This window comes from Calidris pugnax, unplaced genomic scaffold, assembly GCF_001431845.1.
Source record: "Calidris pugnax isolate Ruff unplaced genomic scaffold, ASM143184v1 scaffold183, whole genome shotgun sequence".
NCBI lineage: Eukaryota > Metazoa > Chordata > Aves > Charadriiformes > Scolopacidae > Calidris > Calidris pugnax.
The window spans coordinates 2,611,934-2,634,862 of record NW_015090930.1 but is presented as its reverse complement, the minus strand read 5'-3'; the positions used below and the strand labels follow the sequence as shown (position 1 = coordinate 2,634,862).

At 43.5% G+C, this 22,929-nt stretch overlaps 1 protein-coding gene across 1 annotated transcript in view; it reads right to left on the bottom strand.

Annotated features, from left to right (window-relative positions):
- The window catches only part of NAV2 (neuron navigator 2), a 429,887-nt gene that overhangs the window by 263,976 nt on the left and 142,982 nt on the right, over positions 1 to 22,929 (bottom strand). The gene's annotated exons all lie outside the window — the stretch shown is intronic.

The following is a 22,929-nucleotide window of genomic DNA, read 5'->3' as shown; positions in this document are numbered from 1 at the left end:
TGCCAGGATCTCCTCACATCTCAACCATGAGCAAGGACTTTTCCCTTCTAAGGACCCGTCTCACCTTAAAGGGTTCGCTTTATGCTTTTCCTAACTCGGGGGAGGAAGGAAAGGGTGGAAGAGGCTTTCATTCCCTCAAAACAATAGCCTATGAAATGAGCAGAATACCTGCTATTTTACTAGAGTTATTAAAAATTCTGTCACAGGAGGGCAAACAGAAACTCTCCCTCTCTCGTTCCAGACTCTGAGTGAGCAGAGACAGGGGCGTTTGGCTGCATCGGGCAGTCGGGATTTGGGGAGCCTCTGCCAAGTTCAGTCATATCACGTCAAGTCCTTATTCCCAGGCAGCGGCTGGCAGGAGAGCACGCTGCTCCCAGGCAAGGAAACAGAGGTGAGATTCCCCTCACATGGTTTGCACGGGCTACAAAGCCATAAGCTACTTCTATTTTGAGCTCTTCCAAACCCGGCTTGTATGTGGGCTGCACGTAGAAATCGCTGCCAACCTCCCCAAATTGTGTGAACCTCCATCATGGTAGAGCAGGATTTTGGGAAAAGCCATGGATACCGTTGCTCGGGGAAGGGCCGGAGGGGCAGCCCCAGCTGCAGCGCAGGAATTGGGGGCTGGTACCCAGCGCTACCGACCGGCACTCGGCGATGCTGCATCTTTAAGTCCCGATGGACTTCCATCTTGAGCAGAAATTGCCCATTCACTTAAAGCCGCTTTCTGTTTCCCTGGGGACGAGGGGAAAAAAAAAAGCAGACCCTGCCAGCTTTATCTCTGCTCATGAATCACAGCCCAATCTTTCTAGTCTCCTTGACTACAGCTAAATAAAACAGGGCCAGGAATCATTTGTTGGCCGTTAAGTGCCTGAAAGAAGGCAATGACTGCATTGCAGCCAGTAAGTTTTATGACAGGGAATTTCGGGATGTGTGTTTCATGCCCTGGGCTGTGGCATAAGGGGCATCAAGGAGAGCCTGAGGTTTCAAAACACCTCGAGGTAGTGCTGGAGGACGGTGCAGGACAAAGGGAGCCAAGGAGGAACAGTGTCCCTGGCATATATTGCCCCAGAACCTGCTAACTGGATGGCCAACCAGCAGTAGCATTGTCAAGCTCACTCCCTGACTCTTATTTAGCAATATCAACGTAACCTGTAGGAGCACAAAGCAAACAGCCCATCTCCCGAGCACTGAATCTGAAGGTAAGAGCTGATGGACACAGGGACGCAAAGTTCCACAAGTGAGATGGTAACAGTCAGCGATGAAAACCTGGCTTCTGCATCGACACCTCCCTCTCCAAACCCCTAAGTTACTTTTGCTTACTGGGTTAAGCATCTTCTGTTGCAGAGACAGCCTTGTCCGATGCTGCAGTTTAATTTCAGTTACAGGGTCTCACCGGCTACTTGAAGACACATCAAGAACAGTCTCAAAAACTTGAGGTGACAACAACTCCTCCCGCAAGACATAATCTTCTGAACCAGTTTTCATGTAATAAAAAGGGAAAAAAATACTGACAATACTTCCTCTTGTTCTGCAGCTGAGTAGGTTATTTCTATTTCAAATAAATCCAGAAGAGCAAACTGTGTTTGCGTATCTCCTGGGTCTCAATGAACATGAACTGAAGGAGAAAGAAAAGAAACCTACTGAGGCATTCTCCTAACTATCCACACCAGTAAGTCCTTTTATGCAGACTAACCGGAGTATGTAAAGCTTCAGAAGAGGAAAACAGCACTATAATTTGACTTGGGAGGAAAGCGAATTCCAAAGAGCAAGTCGCACCCAACTCCCCTAATCTGCCCTTGCCTAATTAATTCTGTATCCATAGAAAACTAGCACTGTATGAATGAAGCAACCTCTTGAGAAACAACTACGCAAGACTTAATAAAACAGGACACGATAAAATTATTGCCAGGAAATCTCTAAATCTTTGCCATATATTTTTACAACGTGCTTGCCTATGTTTGACCTCAGTACAATATTTATAAAACACAACTGCCAGAACTACAGCACTTCTTTCAGCAATCCCGAGGTGGTAGGCAAATCGGGGGTTTTTCAGCTCAACGTTCAGTCTTGGGACTTCAAATAGAGAATGGAGTTGACCCACAACCAGAACAGTAGAGATCTATTAAAAAAAGCCTCCAGCAATAATGACTTCCTCCTCAGGAACACTTGCAAGTTTTCAAACTCAGAGCTAAGACTGTCAGGGCTGTACTTTCATCAGCCATCGCTCTACTGAAGAGAGGCTGACACAATCACTTTGAATACTAATTGATTCTTCTCCTTTTTTTCACCTGAGTTTAAATCCACCCACTCTATAAGCAAGAGATCACATAGTAATCACAGAATCACGTGGGGTTGGAAGGGACCTCTGGAGATCATCTAGTCCAACCCCCCTGCCAAAGCAGGGCCACCCAGAGCAGGTTGCACAGGAACATGTCCAGGTGGGTTTGGAATGTCTCCAGAGAAGGAGACTCCACCACCTCCCTGGGCAGCCTGGTCCAGGGCTCTGCCACCCTCACAGGAAAGAAGTTCCTCCTCATGTTTAGGTGGAACTTCTCACATTCAAGTCTGTGCCCATTTCCTCTTGTCCTATCCCTGGGCACCACTGGAAAAAGATCGGACCCATCTTCCTGACACCCTCCCTTTAAGTATGTATAAGCGTTGATCAGATCCCCCCTCAGCCTTCTCTTCTCCATACTCAAAAGACCTAAGTCCCTCAGCCTCTCCTCGTAAGGGAGATGCTCCAGGACCCTCATCATCTCTGTAGCCCTCTGCTGTCCCCTCTCCAGCAGTTCCTTGTCCTTCTGGAACTGGGGAGCCCAGAACTGGACCCAGTGCTCCAGATGGGGCCTCCCCAGGGCAGAGCAGAGGGGCACGATGACCCCTCTCCAACTGCTGGTCACACTCTTCCTGATGCCCCCCAGGATGTCCTTGGCCTTCTTGGCCACAAGGGCCCATTGCTGGCTCATGGGCATCCTGTTGTCCACCAGGACTCCCAGGTCTTTCTCCTCAGAGCTGCTCTCCAGCAGGTCAGCCCCCAACCTGTCCTGGTGCAGGGTGTTATTTCTCCCCGGGTGCAGCACCCTACACTGCCTTTGTTGAAGTTCATCAGGTTCCTCTCTGCCCAGCTCTCCAGCCTGTCCAGGTCTCGCTGTACGGCAGCACAGCCTTCCGGTGGGTCAACCTCCCAAATTAATATACTGAATTGAAAAAAGGCAGCTTAAATGTTTTGGGGACTTACTTGTGACTGGATCTTATTGCAGATTCACACGTGTGGAAGTTAACTTAATCCTGAGAACTCCTCCAAAGCACATAGAGGCTGACAGCCGTATTTGGTATCTGAGATGCTTAGGAGAAATGTAGTGCCCACATAAACCAGTGCTTTACAAGTGGAATCAATACACAATCAGCAGAAGGACCTCACTCTTATGTCTGCTGTGAACTAAATTAACAAAATTTTCTCATGTAAATATGGACTCCATCGAATAAAATACTCCCAAACTGTTGCAGTACAAGTATTATCTGCAACTAAAGGAATGAGAAAGTCTTTTCTTGCAATACTAAAAGATAAAATGTTCTGGGATGTTATCCAGAGCATTCAGAGTGATCATGTGTTCAGATTACATGGATTTAAGTTGGGTCACTTCATTTCAAAAAACTCAGGGAGGATCCAAAAGAAATACAAATTTCATTAAGCTTGAGGTTCCATGTTCCTGCAAGAAATGTTGAAAAACAGATATTGCCTCAGCCACCCATAATTCTTACACTTCTAACACTGTAGCACCGACTTCTATAGATCCAGAGATTTTCACAGAGAAGGACTGAGCATAATTTTGCCAATTGTAAAACACCAGCCACAAAACCCAACTCATAAATCTCTGCTCTGGACTCAATGCTCTGTAACCTGGCACATTGTATCTTGCTGATCAACTGCTTCAGCGCTGTGACAGTGAGAGTGTCTCACATAATATTCTCTCCAATATGTTCATTCCTGATCGGGTCAATAACTTTTAACTTCACGGGGAGCCATCCAGTACCGACACCTTACACAAAAAATATCTCTTTTAACACTCTTCTTCCAAAGACCAAACTCTTCAACTGGTATTTTCCAAAATCCACTTCATGTTATGTTTTCCACACCGCGCTGTGTGTTTCTGCTGTTTGTTGGGAGATCATAAATACAATAGCTATATATTGACCGGGTTAAGGAAACACAGTCAGAGGGACTCCATTCTATCAAAAACACACTTGCAAGGTGAACGTTGCTGAATTTTTTTTAAGCAATAATTATTTTGGCAATAATAATTAACAGTAAGTTGAAAGGGGCCTACAAGAAAGCTGGAGAGAGACTTTTCAGCAGAGCATGTAGTGATAGGACGAGGGGTAATGGCTTCAAACTGGAAGAGGGGAGATTTAGATTCAGTATCGGGAAGGAATTTTTCACTGTGAGTGTGGTGAGGCACTGGAACAGGTTGCCCAGAGAAGCTGTGGCTGCCCCATCCCTGGAGAGGTTCAAGGCCAGGCTGGATGGGGCTTGGAGCAACCTGGTCTGGGGGGAGGTGCCGCTGTCCAGGGCAGGGGGGTTGGAACTTGATGGTCTGTAAGATGCCTTCAAACCCAAACCATTCTGTGATTCTATGAATCAGATTGTCTTTTTTTAATTGGGGATTTGATTGGCATTTTTCCTACAGAATATGAGCAATTCCTGTAAGAAAAACACCAGGGAAACACACACTAATCCAGGCGATACGGGATATTCATCCCTCTCCCCTGGGGGTCCATGATGCCACCCTTTCTTCTCCTCCTGCATTTCACACACGCAGGTGAGGTGTCCCCCTAGAAGGCTCCACCTTTACTTCAGCGGGTGCATGCAATGGCTGAATTAAATGGCTTCACAAAGTTCTGAAGCTTGTCTGAATGGCAGCAATTGCATTAAGCTGGGCCTGTTTTGATGGGTACTAAGTGTGAAATTTTGTCAGTCGATTGATACCTCCCTTGGCCCCCGGCGTGAACAGCAGAGCCACTGGAAATGTCTCCTAGAGACCAGGCACGTTGTCTCAGCTGCAAACTTCTCTCTCTCCATCCACAGAGTCAGAAACTGGAAGTGTTTTCTCATGGAGCAACATGGACTTCTAAACACATGGTAAGCCGGGTCATCTGAGGGCAAGTCTGTTTCAATTACTTTTTCTTTTAAAACCCCAAAGCCCTTTGCTGTACAGTGCTGTACTTTCTGACTTTGTCAAAGGAGAGCCGCTACAATTTCTAGGTCACTAGGTCTCCAGTACTGCCCTTTGGGTATGTTTTCACAAGACTCAAACCAGTTAACACAGCAGACATCCCCCCCAGTAAATCTCTCCTACTTTCTGCTGCTTTAGAGCACGATCCATTTCACATGAAAATATGCCAACTTTTAATAGAAGATACTGATTTTTTTTTTTTTTTAAATAAAACCTTACATTGACTCACACATTCTAAATGGGTCCGTAAATGGTGGTTTATAATCTGAACCACATCCCCCTTGCTCTGACAATGAGGAACCGAGAAATGAGCAGCCCCGTGCTACAGCATCCCGAGAGCCAGACTAACAGACCCCACAAAGCACCAGGCCCTGGTGCAGAACAAGGTGAAAACTCCAGTTCCTCAGCGCTGCCTCCGACAGACACCGCATCTCCCCGCAGGGCTGCGCTGACAGCATGATGGGTATGAAGAACACAGCATTTACCATCGAGCCAGAATTTTTTGTTTTCCCTTCTCTTCCTTTTAAAGTAGATTAAACCAACGGGCAAAAGCCCTCATTGTAGGTGTCATGCCTAATAATGTGATTCCCACAGCAGCACTGGGCTCTTCCTTCCTAAAGAGAAAAAAAGCACATATTGTGCAGGATTTAGAGACAATTCCTTTGTTCACTGTTAGTACATTTTTTAAATTGGACTTCCCTCTTCGCTACTTCATTAATTTATCATAATCAAGGCATGGGACCAGACTCCAGTCAGTTTAGATTATCTTTCAAGATCTCCACAAAGCACAAATTCCCAAATCACAGAGAAGAAAATTAACATTTCATGTCTCTTGCTGAGCCACCTGGAAACATTGGGAGGTTGTTTCTCAAAAGCTAGGACATTTCTCAATCATTTCTCAAGCGTTTCCCTTCATTTCCCGCTGCCAATTATTACCTCTCACCTGTCTAAGTACAAAGATGTGAAAATGCTGAAAAATAACCTCTTCCTTTAGTGGAGTTTAATATGAAAATATATTTGGAGGTTAGGATCATTAGGATCATCCAGATCACCAGAGACAACCTTGCCAGAGCTAAATATCACAGTTTCAAGGGAAGCTGATCTATTGATAGGGAAAGTCCAGACAGTAATTCATGTCAGGATTGATTTTAGTCAGGCTTCTGTTTGGAAACATCAGAATTACTAATTACCTCACGTACAAAGAGTGACAAAAATACTGACTAATACACGAGGCGCTGTCAAAGATCTTTTGGTAGGAGACTAAGTCACATTCTACTAGGGAGGATATAATGGGTGTTTTAAAGATATATTTTATTTTCTGATTAAAAAATCTGGGCAAAGACGTCTTGTTCATATCTTATTTCTACAGAACCGGCACGTGAGATTTTATTGAAGAAATTCTAACAATTGTTTGGTTTCCTTTCTCTCTCCTTAGCTCTCCAGTCACTCCCAGAAACTCTATGGTGAAATGGGACCATCTCAAGAACGAAGTTCAACAGCTTTGTAACAACCCCTGTCTTTTTTGAGGGTACCGTGACTTGGAACACGAAGTAAAGAGAAATGCCATCCCTGGTCAAAACTGATTCTCTAGGAAGGCAAAACATCACTGTCTATATTCCAAGGGGAGATATTGCTTCCATTTATATCTTGAGGAGAACAGAGTGTGGGTAACCACTTCCATCAGCCCCTCAAAGCTTTGAGCTTCACCCTGTTGGGCTTCTAAAGGCAACACGTTCAAAAGCCAGACTAACGTGGTTTTGGTGCTCAACTGAGTTATTAAACAGTTAAATTTCTTTATCTCAGTTTAAGCCATTTCTTTCACAGAAGTTCATTTTTACTTTGAAACAGAGGAGCACTAGGTACCGTCTAATTTCCTAATCCACCTCTGGTTCAGACGTACAGTGCTTTCTGGTTCATAAAGCCTCACTTTTAGATCATAACACCTCAGTGTTGTGATAAACTGCTGATCTGCAATGCACAGTTAGGTAGCAAGGCACGCCATAGGAAGAAATCCCCAGCTGCCAGTCTTTCACACATACTGGAGCAGAAAGGCTGAATTCCTGAAGCAGGCTGATCAAATATGCATGTGTTGTGCTAGAAGAGAAAGAGAGCTGATAGCCTAGAGAAGAAAAAAGAAGCCATAAGGAACCCCAAGCAAGTCTAAGTCACGACCCCTGTGCCCTGCAGTACGCCAACAGCAGACTCTACGTGGCTGCTCTGATCTTTAGAAGACACCTCCACCCGTGTTTCAGGGAAATGTCAATAGTTTGGTAAAATAAAAGGCTTAACGAAGAAATAATTTTTCGGCCTGTTAGAGCAACGACATCGAAGTGTCAGATGGTTTCAGCACATACACACCACACATTCTCCCTCCACTCACATTGTATATATAATGTATGTATTTACATATTTAGAGGTAGATTTATTATATACATGTTGAAAGGGGAAAATGTGCCTCATACTGTATTGGTTGACTTCGGCTAAAGCTGTTGAAGGTTGTAGTTCCTATTTAATGGCTGCAAGAGATTTGGAGAGTCATGCCTTTGTATGAGGGAGCAATAGTTTTTATGAGACTAGCAAATATTTGGGTTCATCTGGCTTTAAAATGACTATAATAGGACAAAAGAGAGAAGTCAAATGGATAACTGACAGCAACAGCAAACAGAAGCTTTCACAGTTCAAGCACTAATGAGGTGGAATGCACTGGCTAGAGAGGGCTACCCAGAATTTCACTAAATATCGCTAATAGCACATCACTCTTTCTATTCCATGTCAAAAAGGTTATTTTTACTCCTCGACTTAGAGCAGCGCCAGTTATTTTCTGACTACTTCAAGACAGAAATTTACTGGATCTGATGGATACTCAGCCTTGCGGCTTTTTTTTCCCTCCAAGATGTTTCCTGTTTACTTCGCTTATTCATTAGTAGTTTCCTTACGCACCAACTAGATTATAAACTGGAGAACGGTAAAGCAAATAAACAGAGATTAAATAAAGCTGCAGCAGAGTTATATCTTTAAGAATTAAATCCAACCCCTAAACTGCAGAGGCAACTCTTCAAAAGTCATGTTAAGCAGAGTATGCACATTTGCAGTCCAACTTCCATTTGAAGTGGATGACAAGTTTAGCAAGGATAATACCCTTCAAATACTAGCTGATTGGAGAGGCAAGGACATTTGCTCAATTTACTGATAGTATTATCCTCCTGGCTTGCTGGGAGTTGATCCCCCGCTGTGAGCTAACAATAAGAGTTTTCTTTCTGGAGTCCCTGATGTGGGAGCGTTTTTCTGAAAGATCATGGGAAAGTTTGGCGTTTTTATTTTAACCCACTGCAGCAAAAAAGGAAAGATTAATTGGGTTTGCTGCACAACTCATCTCACCGGTTTTGGCTAATTCACAGCATATCCTAGAATCTAGTTTTAAATTAAATCTCAGATATTTCTTAATTAAAATTATTATGGTATATTATAAAAGACAAACATTTTAAGGTGCTGAGAAAGAGAGTCATAGTATTTTTTTTACCTATATGCGTAAAATAATTTTTTTCAGGAGACTAATATCAATCTACCTGCAAATCTCTATCCAAAGATAAAATATCCTGCTGGCTTTCCTTCTGCTTCCTAACTGCTTAACCATCCAGACGCACAGCGGCGTGTTGGTCTGATCTAGGACCGTTTCGAGTGTAAACTTCCACTTGCAGCAGAAGGTTTCAAGCAGATGGTGCTTGGATAGAGCCAATTGATACACGAGTAAACCGGGACACCCTGACGGCTACAGCCCAACAGGCTGCATCCCAGCTCCCGCGGAGCTTATAAGGGCAAAGCTCGGTCTTACAGAGAGGCTAACGCTTTCCAGGGAACTTGCTAGGACTGACGTGCTCCTGGTATTAAAAGCCCACGAGCACCGTGACTGGCAAAACACAAAAGATTTTTTTTGAATGCGAGCCGTCAAAACCTTTCCTCCAATTAATAATTAGGCATTTCATTACTCGGCAGTGAGAGAGATCAGATATTTAATTTTCCTGACCGGTCATAAAACAGGTTAGTGCTTTTAAAAAGATCCTAATGCTACACAGTAATACATTATTATTACTATTATTATTTACTGTAGGTTTTTATATATATAGGATCTACTATTTAATTGCTCTAAATTTTCTATTATCAAGATCATTTTCTTCCTTTTATAGGTGAAATAATTACATGCTGCTTTTCAGTGGAACATGACTCTTCACTGCAATAGCAAGAGGCAGGAGAAAACCAGGGGCAGCCGTTGGGCACGGTGCCGGTGCCGTGACCGGAGCACCCGTGGCATGCCGAGATCCCGGCCGTTCCCTGGAAAAGCTGCATTAACAGACTTGTCCGGGTCAGGCTGCCTCTTCCTCCCACACCTCCCCACCAGCAACCATCCAGCTCCTCTGCGGCAGATCCAGGGAAGGGAGGTCACCAGGGGCCACTGCCTTACTGGGATGGGGATGAGGTTTATTGAGCTGAGCTGCTTTTTTCTGCCGTGAAAAGGGAAAGAGCATTACTCTTAACAAGGGAGGGAGCAGGGGTTGCTCTTTACACACGGGAGCAGAGAAATGGCCCCCAGCCAAAGCCCAGCTTGAATTCTTCCCCAACCCCAGGTGCTGAGGCAGGACTAGCCTGGCACGGAGGTCCTCCTGACATCCTCAGCAGGATAAGCAAACTGAAAAATCCTGAACACATTTATTGCATTAGTCTGAACAATCTGCACTCTGCAGTACACCTGCTAAATATTTTATCACTTCTGATTAATTAATGGATTTTTAATTTTTAAGTACGCTCACATATAATTCTTAATTCTTGGCAAGAACCAAAGGACTGTAGTAGTTCAGTAACCTATTCTCTACAAGCATCTATTCATGCATCTATCTCTCCCTATGACCGAGACCATCACCTTCCAAACCACAGGAACAATTTCAATGAATTTTAAGATACTGGGCACTTCTGAGGCACAGTTCATGCAAGATTTCTAAGTTACAAATATTAAAGAATGTCTGTAACATCTACTACATCCTGTAGCTTGGGGCTCTTTCAGTCCACAGCATGGGGAAGGCAAGATGCAAAACCCTGCTTGTATATCCTTAAACTGCACAATTAATGAGCTGAGGCTAAAACCCCCCTTAATCCTCAGTCTCGTATCTGATTGAAGTACATTGGGGATCACTTTTTTTTTAAAAAAAACAACATAATTGTTAGCACATTCAATTAGGATACATCTTTTTGGAAAAAAAAGACCAAACCCAAACAAACAAACAAAAAAACCACAAAGTAGCACCTGGGATTCAGTTTCCTTCTCTTCCCCTCTTCACTGGGTGCCAGAAGGACTAAAAGAATTAATTTATTCTTCATTTGGGGGGAATTTGAGTTGGATGTTTGTCCATAACCATATTTGTGTTGACAGCTATTGGGAACTCTCTATGAGGTCCTCTGAAAAGAAACAGCAATTGATAAATAACCACATTTACATTTTTGGGCATCATTGTTTGCAGGGGTCTGTTTGCCTGTTTTTACTAAGACACTCCAGTTCCTTTATAAAACAGACTCCAAGAAATATTCACAGCCTCAGCTCTAAATATAGAAACGGTTTTGGTCTCCCCTTTTATTAGTATTAAGCAGCACCTCCAGGCCCCAGCCAAACCTGGAGATCCATGTGGGTTTTCTACATACTTAGAAGAGATTGTACCTGCCACAAACAGCTTGTAATATAGACAGACACAGAGACAAGGGCTGGAAAAGCAAGGCATACGTCTGCGTTATACAGACAAGGACCAGAGGCACAGAAATACAGCGGCTCGAGATCTACAGAAAAGCCATCTGAAAACCATTCGGCTTGAAAAGTTTACGTCAACTGACGAACCAACCATTCCTGCTAGCGTTTCCCGGAAAGCAAGCAGGACCCAAAGCTTCATCAAAAAGAACTTGCACTTTACAGGCACAGGATTGTAACTTAGAATCATAGAATCATCGAGGTTGGAAGGGACCTTCAAGATCATCTTGTCCAACCATCAACCTAACTCTGACAAAAAAACCATCCCTAAACCATGTCCCCCAGCACCGTGTCAACCCAGCTTTTGAACACCTCCAGAGATGGTACCTCAACCACTTCCCTGGGCAGCCCATTCCAAGGCTTAATAACCCTTTCAGTGTAAAAAATTTTCCTAATATCCAACCTGAACCTCCCCTGGCACAACTTGAGGCCATTTCGTCTAGTCCTGTCACCTGTGACTTGGGAGAAGAGACCAATCCCCGCTTCTCTACACCCTTCTTTCAGGTAGTTGTAGAGCCTCCTTTTCTCCAGGCTGAACACCCCCAGCTCCCTCAGCCTCTCCTCGTAAGACTTGTAATAACTTTCAGGTATTTACACCCAAGTTCACCCTCTGAATGTTTTTCTGATGTTGTTATTGAGAGGAGACCCAGGGAGGCTCCCCCCGGGCTTCAGCGGTTGGCACCAACCCACATGGCGTGCTGAGCACAAAGCATTCCTCCGCAGCGCTGGCTGGCACTGCCATGGATACCCAGAGTGATGCAAAGTGGCCCCCCCTGGGTGGCAGCCGCTCTGATCTCCACTGCACGGGACAGAGAAATACCCTCTGACTGACAAACACAAGCTGACAGTCAGTCAGACTCCTCCTGTACTCAGCCGCACGGGCTTTCACATCCAATACTGCTTCAAATGCAGAAATTTAACTACAGGGCTCTTCGCTTTCATTTGGAAAATAAAGCTGCAACTCTGCAATCTGCGTTCTTTATTTTGAGGCTAGGTTTGTCACAGGGTTGTTTTTTTTTTTTTTATTGTTGTTTTGTTTTACTCAGGGCCTCAGCAGCTTATTCTTCATTAACTGTTACAGACACAACAGCCTAGAGTGAGCAGGTGATTTACTTACGGAATCACAAAATCAAGGAATTGTTGGAGTCGGAAGGGACCTTCTAGAGACCATCCAGTCCAACTCCCCTGCCAAAGTAGGGTTGCCCAGAGCACATCACTCAGGAGCATCCAGGAGGGGCTTGGAGATCTCCAGAGAAGGGGACTCCACACCCTCCCTGGGCAGCCTCTTCCAGGGCTCTGCCACCCTCACCCCAAACAAGTTCTTCCTCAGATTGGAGTGGAACTTCCCATGTTCCAGCTTGTGCCCGTTGCCCCTCGTCCTGTCCCTGGGAACCACTCAAAAGAGTCCGGCTCCATCCTCCTTTAACCCACCTTTTAGATACTTGCCAGCATTATTAAAGTCTCCCCTCAGCTTTCTCTTCTCCAGGCTAAAGAGTCCCAGCTCTCTCAGCCTTTCCTCATCAGGGAGATGCTCCAATCCCTTAATCATCTTACTGCAGAACATGCTGGTTCAGTGGAGATCAGTGATTTCATCTCTCGGAGTTTATAGTGGAAGTATTTGGGAGGCAATTCCTCACATCCCCAAGGGTGGATAAAAATGATTTATTTTGCCAAGTACCACTAACCCCCCTACTGCTACCGTGTTCCTATGTCACTACTAATTGATGCTTGGAGCAGCACTAATGAACTCTGGGATGAGCTGTGTTCACCTATCCCTTGGCCAGAAGAGCTGGAAAAAGGTCACTAAATGGAAAGACATTCGAGTGGCACAAGAACTATGAACAGAGTAACGCATCCAAGCAAAAGAACATCTTTGTGTAAAAACACTCAGAGGTTTAGAATAGTGCTCGCACCAAAGAAAGCTCCAAACAGCGAAGAAGTTTCCATCAAGTTAATATATAATGAGTCCTGGGGTAGGCCACCCCGCTGAGATACCAGTGACATCCACCCAGCTGCTAGGACACAAGCTGGGTTTGCTGCACGCTTAAACCAAGGAGGTAGGGAAGCAGAAACAGGCGCTTCCAGATTCACAGCAGGACTCAGAAGTAACCACACGGTAACTACTTTTAAATATAAAGTGAAGGGCACTCTATTAACACTAATGCAATCTCTAGTTTACACCCTTATCGACCTTGGATGTTTGCAAAAATCCTTCATATAACACTGAATATATTTCCGGTTTTGTTGCTTCTTGGGTTCTATTTCGTGGTTCTTTGTAGGCAGGCTACAATTTCTATGCATATATTATTTATCAGATGTACGCTTTTCCCATTTGTTCATCAACTACGTGCATTAACTACTTAATGACTTGCAGCTTGAAATCTGCAAGTCCTGCTTGCCCTATTTTTAGTTTTGATTGACACAGCCAATGAAAGAAGCCTCAAAATAATAGCACTTAGTGAAGATATACCAAATCTGCAAGATTTAAATAGTCATCACCAAATTTTACTTCTTTTATGTCCAGTAAAATATAAGTAAAGCCTTAGCACATTCTAGAAATACGCACTGCAGCAGAGTTACTCTGTAAATGTAAATTGACCGAGCGCAGCCATCTTCACTTTAATACAGTTAAGCTCAATCTTACTTAATTTTTGCATACAGAAGATTTGCTGGCAGCTCATCTCTGTATCAAAACGCTTTGATCAATATTTAGGAGCTAAAGCAGTTGCTGCCATGAAAATATACACCAATGTATTCATACAACCTATGAGGATGATGTAGTACCTGAAATAATTCCAGGGAAAAATGTTTTTTTTAAGATATCTTCCATACTACAAACAGCTATGTCCAAACATTTTTTTTTTTCTTTGTGGCACCAAACTGTTAAGAGAGAGAAATAACTTCTTACTAACAGCAAAATTTTGTTTTTCCAGGTTGGATTTCTATATTCCTTGCTACTTAGCTACTGTAGAAGCCTACACAGTTTCTACAGCTCATGGATTGACCACCTTGATTTGCTGATGTAATGCTTTTGTAGGAATAAAGCCGCAGGCTGATCTCCAGTGAAAAAGCCAGCACGAGTTCACTTCTGAAAAGCAGACCCACTTGCACAGCAAAAAACTGCTGGTTTGAATTCACAAATGGCAGCCAGACACGTGCTAACACAGCAGTTTTATGAGAGAGGAATATATTAACATTTATCAAATAGAACCACAATTAATTGGGTGCCACCAGAAAGAAGTTCTCCTGCCCACATTGGAACAAGAAAGCATCCCCTGTGGATTTGTGCCCTACATCCCAAGGACACACCTCCATCCATCTTCAGTAGCCCTATCCCAGTGACAGGACAAGAGGAAACGGGCACAAACTTGAATGTAAGAAGTTCCACCTAAACATGAGGAGGAACTTCTTTCCTGTGAGGGTGGCAGAGCCCTGGCAGAGGCTGCCCAGAGAGAGATGGTGGAGTTTCCTTCTCTGGAGACATTCCAAACCCTCCTGGACATGTTCCTGTGCAACCTGCTCTGGGTGGACCTGCTTTGGCAAGGGGGTTGGACTAGATGATCTCCAGAGGTCCCTTCCAACCCCATGCTATTCTGTGATTCTGTGATCTTTGCCATTCTCAATGACATACTCTCAGCCATCGCTCGTGCCACCATATCCTCCATTATCCCCAAGGGCCTGAAGACTTACCACTTCACTGCTACCTTACTACTCCTGTTGCCATCCCTCTCCCTGGTGATATCTTCATTTCCCCTGAACTACCCAGAGTTTCTTCCCTATGTTCTTGAACAACCTCCAGCACCCTGGCCACAGCTTGAGGTTGCATTTCCCTTCATGAGAAGATCATTTAATCCCTTCTCTCTAGACAGCAAGTGATTTCCATTAACCTCACTGAGCCATTTATAGAGAACAGCATCCACTGTTCCTTCAGATGCATTTGAAATTGATAAATGGGTTCAAGAGGTAAAGGAAGGAGGCAGAAGAGAAAATGTGAACTAGCAGACAAAAGGACCAGCAGAATTATCAAAAAGATTTCAGTTCCTTATGAAAGTAGCTTAAATACACAATGGGAGAGTGAAGAGTGAAACAATAATACAACACTCCCCAGTATAAGAAACACACAACAGAAGGGGGACTCCCTGAGAACAGGGCTGGGAAGAAGAGAGAAGACCTCAGAAACAATATTTTCTGAGATTTCAAATCCACTGCCCCAAACACTACGGCTCCTACCTTGTTCCACCAGATTTAGCAATATGGTGCTGCATTTCCTTGCATGTGAAACCCCTCAACCTGAGTATTTGCTGTAACTAACTTTGAAGGCCTTTTCCACCTTCTACTTTGAAACACTTAGCTTGTTCTACCACTTTTTTTGGGGGTTTTTTTGGTCATTCAAGCTTATCTGTTCTGGCAAGAGTGGACTGTGCCTACCTTGCAGCTTTTTAAAATCTTTGCAACTACACCCATGAATTGAGGACAGGATTTTTACCCAAGGAGGGGGCTTGTGACCTCCCATCTCTGTCAAGGTGCTGTAGTAGTTGGAAGTCAAGCTCTCGAACCCGTTCCATGTCACAAAGTGCAATTGCCAATAAAAGAAGGACAAGAGAACCATTTCCATTCCTTGCTTACTGGCAAATAAAATACAAATTGAGACTTATTGGTGTGTACGACTGATGCTGGGCACTAGCAGATACCTCGGTGGTCCGATCCTAAGGCAGTACCGGCGTCACCACAGGAGACAATCCTGCCTTTGCTGGCACTGAAAACCGAAAGCCCTGAAAACAATGGGAACGTTATTGGGTGTTCACAGCAACACAGGAAAAGGGAAGGGAAATCCAAAAATTAAGCAGAGTTTCTACTGGAGCACTCGCTGCTTTCCCCCTCCCTTTGATTTCAGAGCACAGACATTCACGCTTTGAACTCCAAGGCAGAAAACCACAGCAGAAATTCTTCCCTGTTAATGGCAGGAAGCCATTACTGATGTTTGATAAATGCTCTCTGGGATTAAAGCTGGGGTCCGGCACATCTTTCTTAAAAACCTACCTCTGTTTTAGATCTAAAGGTCTTCAGCAGCAAAAATTTTCTATGAAGTTCAAAAATCACACAATAAAATGCAATAAACTCACTACTTTAAATGTACTCCCAAATCGCATCAACTGACTATTTCTCCCTGTCTTTGATCCCCAGCACAGTCGCTTAAATTAAGGATTTTAAGTAAACATGATGAAAATGATCCTACCGTTTTGACATATAATACAGGAATTCAGGTGACACGCTCTACCTTTAGGGCACACTGGGCTTGGTTATTACCCTTATATCCCTATATAGCACCCTTATATCCCTATATCCCTTATATAGCACCTCGAGTTCCCCACCAGCAGCTTGTTTTGTTAGGCAATTAGACTATATTATTTATAAAACAATTATATAACTAATTGTTAGACTATACCAAGCTATTTTTCCTCCGATCGGTTCACAGTCATGGGCCAGAATTGATGGGAGACTTCTGTGAGCACTGAAGCACCCCAGGCCGCTGGCTTCATTCAGGAGGTATCACCAGTTTAACACACTAACCTAAAGGAAGGAATACAAGGAGAGCAGATCTGAGGAGAAAGACCTGGGAGTCCTGGTGGACAACAGGATGACCATGAGCCAGCAATGGGCCCTTGTGGCCAAGAAGGCCAATGGCATCCTGGGGGGCATCACGAAGAGTGTGGCCAGCAGGTGGAGAGAGGTCATCCTGCCCCTCTGCTCTGCCCTGGGGAGGCCCCATCTGGAGCACTGGGTCCAGTTCTGGGCTCCCCAGTTCCAGAAGGACAGGGAACTGCTGGAGAGGGGACAGCAGAGGGCTACAAAGATGATGAGGGCCCTGGAGCATCTCCCTTGCAAGGAGAGGCTGAGGGACTTGGGTCTTTTTAGTCTGGAGAAGAGAAGGCTGAGGGGGGACCTGATCAATGCCTATAAATACTTCAAGGGAGGGTGTCAAGGGGATGGGGCCAGTCTTTTTTCAGTGGTGCCCAGGGACAGGACAAGAGGAAATGGGCACAAACTTGAATGTGAGAAGTTCCACCTAAACCTGAGGAGGAACTTCTTTGCTGTGAGGGTGGCAGAGCCCTGGAAGAGGCTACCCAGGGAGGTGGTGGAGTCTCCTTCTCTGGAGACATTCAAAACCTGCCTGGACATGTTCCCGTGCAACCCGCTCTGGGTGGACCTGCTTTGGACTAGATGATCTCCAGAGGTCCCTTCCAAACCCATGTGATTCTGTGATACATTCTTTCTGCAGGCTGAGTTTCTACAATGCTACCTTTTGAAAAGCAAGAAGGCTATGGACATGGTTGGGGTTGCAGGGGAGAGGAGGATATCAAAGGCAAGAGCCCAAGCTGTATCTTCAATCAGTTGAGATGCTCTGTTCACCTGCTGTCCCAGGGGGTGGCTTTTTGGCTTGCAACAGCAGCTGCTAAATCCAGCCCTGGAAACAGCGACGTTCTGGCAAGGGATGAAAACGCTGCTCCTTCAAAACACACCTTTTTGCCAACCTTCTGCTCAGCCTCTGCAGAAGTACTCTGGCTATCGATCCGTGCTCCTTGCCATTCCTACGGAAGCACGGTTAAATTGATTCTTAGCGTTGTTATCTCCATACACCCACAGGTTCATATGATGGGGGCGGGGGGGAAAGAGCCAAGATAGGAATTAGAGAGGGAAAAAAATAAAAAAAGTCTTTTCATTGATTGGATTGTTAGCTTACTGTGAAGATAAAATATGCACATTATGTATTAGGCCTTTGTTGGCCACTCACAGAGCACAAAGAACTAAATTAGCACTAATTACCAGTAGCTAAGATTAGTCTCTCCTAGCCTGTGGAAAATACAAAGGTGAGTTTTAATAGCAGAGCAAGGAGATTAAGCAACACAATTCTGACAAGAGCCATAAGAAAAGGGCAAGTAAATTATCCCTTGTGATCTAAAAATATAAAATGTAGTTGTGCCCGAATTCATTATGTCTTTCCTTGAAAAAAGCCACAGCTCCTTTCTTCATAACAATTTAGCACAGGACAAAGAGGCACTAGCGCATATATTCTGCAGTTGTAAAGAAACTGAACACAGATCTCCAAAATTCCCAAATCCTTGTGATCAGGAAAGGCATTTGTTAAGTACTAGCATTGCTGCCTAAGTCAATACCCTCCTGTGTGTATTTTCTTTAAGTGCCTCAGTTCCACTGACACTGGCTGCTGTATAACTGAACCAAAGTGCCACACAAGAGAAAAGCACGTGGCCCACTCTGGAACGTTTTCTTTCTGAACACTTTTTGTTTAAATTGAAAAAAACAACTCAACCATACAAACTAAATATAGCTAAGAACAACCATAAACACGCAGGGGTTTCAGCAGAAATAAAAAAAAAAAAAAAGAAAAAGGCAGGTTACACATCTATCCAACAGTTCTGGTATAAGGAATATGTATATATAAACAGATATATAAATTAATATATACATATATAATGCTTTAGACTGAAAAGAATGTCTTGCTTATACAAATTACCATGTATGACAAAGTTCAGCAGTTTCGGAGAGTCTGAATTGTGCTAACGTCACCCAGAAGCAGATGGAAGCAGGCTCAGCAGGGCAGAAGAGAGGAGAAGCAATGAAGCGGGTTGCAGAAGAGGAATATTCTAATTTTCCGGTGGCAGAAACATTTTTTAGTATCTTCGCAGATGTTGGCCAATTTAAACTGCTCATGAGAAATACAAGTTAGAAAATAATCTGGAGCATTTGGAACAGCATTCAACACTTGTGCATAGTGCTTGTTTCCCTTTCAGTCTGCTAAGTAAGGCTAATGAAGCACTAATGAAGCTGGTTTCCTACGGCTTTTTGTCTAGTGGTTGGAATTGCTGGAGTTCAGTAAAACATGAACTTCCTTTGACTTTTATGTTTTTATGTGGTAGATGCACGGACGGCATTTCTCCCTTTGCAGGTTGAAGACAGAATGGGCTCCCACTGCGAATTTTTTTGTTGGCAAAAGGACTGATCTGATTTATCACTTCTGTGTGGGTGGCAATACCCACCAAACTCGCAAGAACCTTGCAGCCCACCATCAAGATAATGGTGTGAAGCTGTGAACAGGACTAGGGCAATGAGGCTGGAAAGGGCAAGCAAGCAGGAGAAAAGACGACCCGACTGAAAGAAATCGTGCAAGTTCCACTTTCCTTGATTAAAATGCATGACTTTGGAAGGGAAAAAGGCTATTGTGGAGAAAGCTAAAGGAGACACATGAAAACCGCATGGAACTGATGAACTGATTACAATCCATAATGAGGACAGAAAAATGTTTTCTAACTCATGATTATTAATAAGCTAAACTAATTCCTCTATCAAAATTCTGTCAATTGGAATACTGCTTTTTGGAAGTGGGGCATCACTCAGCAGAGCAGCATATTAAATATTATTCTCCAAGCTTTAAGTTGTAAAGATTTCTTTCATGAGGCCACAAGAACTGAAGAGGATTCAGTACTCTGATGGTCTCTCCAGGGCTTTGCTGCTTACTCCTAGTACAAGGCAACAAAAGTTAAATCCTTTCTTTCCCAAAGCAGTTTTCTTGTCCAAGTCTAATCAACCTCCCGTAAAAAAACCTGTTGGCTTTGCTTCAGTTTTGTTCCCACCAATGTGAGGTTCCTCGGAGGCAGCACAAAAAAGCAGAATGCAGGTACCAGAGGCAGAATATTAAGTAGTAGAAGACGACCTCAGCCTCAACCTGACCTAAATGTTTATGCCCTTACTAATGTTTAAAGTGTAACGCCAAAAGGCAATAAACACACTGCTTAAGAAATGCCAACCCCCCCCAAAATACCAGCCAGCTCAACACAGCCTGCAGGCCAGAGGGTGGCTGGCATCTGGAAATGAATGGAAGAAAATCTCTCTCTGGGATAACGTTATGGCTTCCTCATGGGAAAATTAAACTTAACTAAAAAAAGCCCAACAACAAAAATGAGCTTTGGTTTTCTCAAATATATACTAATAGTGCTTTCCTGTATTCTCCCTCCTTAAATGGAGTATGTTTTGCATGCATTCACATTATTCATTTCCTGCAAAGCAGCTCCTTCCTACAATACATTCCCATCCCACTTCTCTTCCCCATCTGAAATCACTGCAAAAACTCCCCACCTGCAGTTCATGAATGGTTTTGAACCTCACAAACTAGAGACAAAACTGTCTCTGGACAGTTGTCCGCTGTGCCTACCAGGGAAGATGCCAATCAATGGCACACCCATTTCTTCAGTTAACTTTAATTATCACTTGAAATTAACTGTCTTGCAGGTATTTCCAATTGGAATAAAATTCCTGGATTCAAAGCCCCATGTAATTATTTTCTCTGTTCACTGAGATGTTTTTGACATTCACAGGTAACTGTGCGAGCTGATCCCACTTCTGCACCTCTTGCTAGTCATAATTTTCCAAAGCCCATGTACACTGAAGTGTACTCATTTCCATACACTAACCTGTGTCCTCTAGATTCTGCACCCATGAAATTGATTTATTAAAACTCACTATCAGCATTTTAGTGTAAGAAAGATGCAGTTGTGGCAGAAAGCAGAATAATTCTGCCTCTACTTCACCACACCTTTCAAAAAAACTATAGCATTCATCATACAAAGATTGTCTTTTTCCAGTAATGGCACGTTCTTCATACATATGCGCACTTAGACTATAGTTAATTATTTCCCCAGTAAAATTATTTCTATACAAATTTAAATAGTATTCATAGCTCAGAAAAACGAAACAAATGCGCAAAAAAATAACTGTAGTCCCAGACATCAGGACCAGATGCTAATATTTTTCCTTTGCTATGAGAAAAATGGAAAGTTTATTGCAGAAAAATAGAGAGAATAACACCATCTGTGAAACCTCCACCACAGGCGGTTCCCAAACTCTGCCTCTGAGCTGCCACCGTATGGTCCTGCCCAAAGGGCTCCACCTCCAGTCCCGACCCCAGCACCCCCAAAATCTGGGTGCAGGCCTGGAGGACCACAGAAGACACAGTGCTGTAAGTTTCCTGAGGAAAAACACACTCACTGGATCTATCTGGAGTTTCCCTAAGGTATCTTAGTGCTAGAGATAAAAGCCAAACGTTGGCATGAGAATGTAACTGTTTATACAAATAAAGCTGATATTTGGCATGCGAAGATCCGTTTATATATCTCTCTGCCTGACTAGATACAGAAAGTCTGGAATCACGCAACTGGGAAAAAAAAAATATAATCAAACCACTTTCTTATGGGGTATATTTGAAGGGGATGCTCACGTGACAGTTCCTAACAACAAACAAACCCAAGGTCTCCTCCCTCATTCATAGAGTCATTCAGGTTGGAAAAGACCATTGGGGTCATCGAGTCCAAGCATCAACCCTACTCTACAAAGTTCTCCCCTACACCATATCCCCCACCATGTTCCTCACATAAACCTGAAGGAAATGACACAGCAGAAGGGCAGCCCTTTGAGAGAAATCTCAAATTATGTCAAACGTTTTTTTCCGTCTACATCTCCTTCACACAGGTGCTCAGAGTTTCACTGTGGTAAGCACAGCCTACATGAGAAAACACCCATGATGGTTGTTTAAATACATGCTCGTACAGCAACTGCAGTACGTGAATTTAAAGGTCAGAATTCTTCAAGTGATGTGCGATTCATTTTTGCATCTCAATTTATAGCACTGAAAAGCTTCAGTCCTCATCTCGCTCAAGAAATGTGCAATTTAATGCATAAATGAATATTCAGATGATGAAAGTCCTTTAAGTGAACAAAAGCATCTTAGAGAAATACCAAGCTGCAAACCCTGCTCTGTTTTAGGAACTGGAGAGTGGAAGATAATGACTGTCTTCTTCGACTGTTCATCGTCGCTGGGGAGGACTGGGAAGGCTGGAGACGACACAACACCCACGCCAGCTGCTAAAGCAGGGCAAAAAGAATGCCTCACAGTTCATTATGTTAAATAATACCCCTGCATCACTCACACGTGACAGCGCCAGCCACAAAGCTGTGCGTTTAACTCGGGACTTCTGATGAAAATGTAAATCTTTAGCTAATACCATAGTGACTTGGCAAAAGGAGCCAACATCCTGACGTTGCCACTACGAGGCAGGGGACACTAATGCTAGTTCACACATGCTGATGGCAAAATTATAATTTTAAGCAGGAACTCCTCTACATCTATTTCCAAATGCAACTCCACATGTACTTTTCATTTCCTGCTTGACTGTACAAAAATGATTTTTAAAAATAAAGTCGGAGCAGAGACACTGACATTCTCCACGAGGTAGAGTTATACACAACATTTACATCTAAGAAGTAAAACCACAGCAGGTACACAATGCAGGTAAGGAAAAAGCAGAAAGTGATCTTTTACTAATAGGCTTAAGGCAAAGTGATTCTAGCTGCTGAAATTGTGTTTAATTTTATTTCTGTCCTGCTGCACTGGATTAAATGGCTTGGAAGTGTTCATATCACAAGGTTAAAACACGAAGAGCTTGCCCAGGACAGTTTGGCTTCGATTCTTTGAAGATGTCAATTACAAAATTAGGAACAATTTTGTCCCATCAACTCTTCTCCTTATTATGTCCTTTGCTTGAGCAATCCCCCAGAACAACACCAACCCATGAATGAAGCACTTAAAAGGATTACTTTGCTTCACGTTGAAAACCAACAACCTTTCCAATTCTAAGAGCATCTCGTGTACCTTAGGAGACAACATGATTAATGGGGTTTGGTAGCTTCTGGTTCTAATTTTTCAACTCGAAAATGCAGTTCCAGGCCATATAGAGAGCGCTTTCTCGACCGTTAGGACTTTTAAAAGCATCTCAGATTAGGTACTCAGAAATTAAAACATCCAAAGTAATTACTCATTGCAAAAAAGTTTTATAG